The sequence below is a fragment of the Octodon degus genome, unplaced genomic scaffold (assembly GCF_000260255.1).
Source record: "Octodon degus isolate 3935 unplaced genomic scaffold, OctDeg1.0 scaffold03642, whole genome shotgun sequence".
Taxonomy (NCBI): Eukaryota; Metazoa; Chordata; class Mammalia; order Rodentia; family Octodontidae; genus Octodon; species Octodon degus.
Window position 1 is genome coordinate 1 of NW_004528218.1, and position 1,372 is coordinate 1,372.

General features: G+C 43.7%; 1 non-coding gene across 1 annotated transcript; it reads right to left on the reverse strand.

Annotated features, from left to right (window-relative positions):
• Window positions 1–426: 426 nt before the first annotated feature.
• On the reverse strand, window positions 427–550 carry LOC111814954. Its single transcript, XR_002819798.1, has one exon. It is a non-coding gene; the product is annotated as a U6atac minor spliceosomal RNA (small nuclear RNA).
• Window positions 551–1,372: the final 822 nt, after the last annotated feature.

Consider the following 1,372-nt stretch of genomic DNA (forward strand, 5'->3'; position numbering starts at 1 on the left):
TCATTTTGTATACCACTGTCTTCTGACGTTTGGTGTAGAGCTTAGATAGAGTTATTACCTTAGCACCAGGTCCGGATCTACGAAGTTCAGACTCCTCCAGGTGGGTGTTGCTTGGATCTGGCTGCTGTGCTCCACTTCTTTCTGCTGCAGCCCTTAGAGTTGAACCCTTTGTGTCTCTCTGGCAAGATGTTCTGCTCCTGAATCAGTTGGGTGGGTCTTGCCACTAGCTTCTTTGCAGGGAGTTCTGCTGAAGGGTTCCGTGCTGGGCCTGCAGCCTGGGTCAAATGAGGATCCCCGGGCCCTGGGTCGTCTCACTCACTCATGGGGCCTGCTCTCTGGGCCTATTCATGATCCGGAGGGGTGCCCAGCTTCTTTTGGCTACAGTAGAGATGATGATTTTTCTTTTCTGCCTATGTATCTATCTTGATTAGTATGTGTTCCTACCTCACAGCAGGTGGCAATACCTTGACCTTTTGCGTGTTGTCAGTCCTGAGGACCTCTTCCATTCTTGTCAAGGGGAGTGCTAACCTTCTCACCTTTCATACAACACAGTATGTGTTTATGGTACCTGATGAATACTTTGATGGTGGGGGGTGGTACATACGCATATTACATATTCATAACTTTTATTCCCTCTTCCTCCTAGTTCCTTCCCTTCTTCCTTCCCACTTGGATCCTCTTCCCATCTCTCAAAGATCTACCTTACTGTTTCCTTTCATCTGTCTTTTATTTTGCTCTTTAAAAATCCTTGTATTTTGAGTTTCCCACGTAAGGGAAACTCTGTGGTGTTTAGCCTTCTTTGTCTGACTCATTTCATTTACCCTTAGGGTCTCGTAGTACATCCATTTTCCTACAAATGACTTGAGTTTATCCTTCTTGATGGCTGGGTAGTACGCCATTGTGTATATAAGCCATACTTTTTTTTTTTTAAATCCATTGATGTGGTGATATTTTGAGAATAAGTGGAACAATGGTAGGATAGGGCTCTGAGAGTTAAATACTACATTTTGGAACAGATTGTCTTGTTCCCAGAAAAGCAGTATGTCTCCTGCTTGATTCTATTTTTTTTTATTTTATTTTAATTTTTCTATTGGATTTAGGGTCCTACTACACAATTCAGACTCATAGTAATCCTCCTGCCTCAGCTTCCTCAGCTCTGGGATTACAGGCTTGCACCACCATGCTTGGTTTCAAGGCTGGCACAGTGCACCCAGGATTCTGGGGCTTGCGTAATATGCAGTACTGGGGATCAAATTCAGGTCTTTGCGTTTGCCAGGGAGGTGAGCTATCCCCCCAGCCTCTCCTGCTTGATTCTAATAGTTCCACAGCTCCCCCATTTATTTATTTATTTATTTATTTATTTATTTATTTA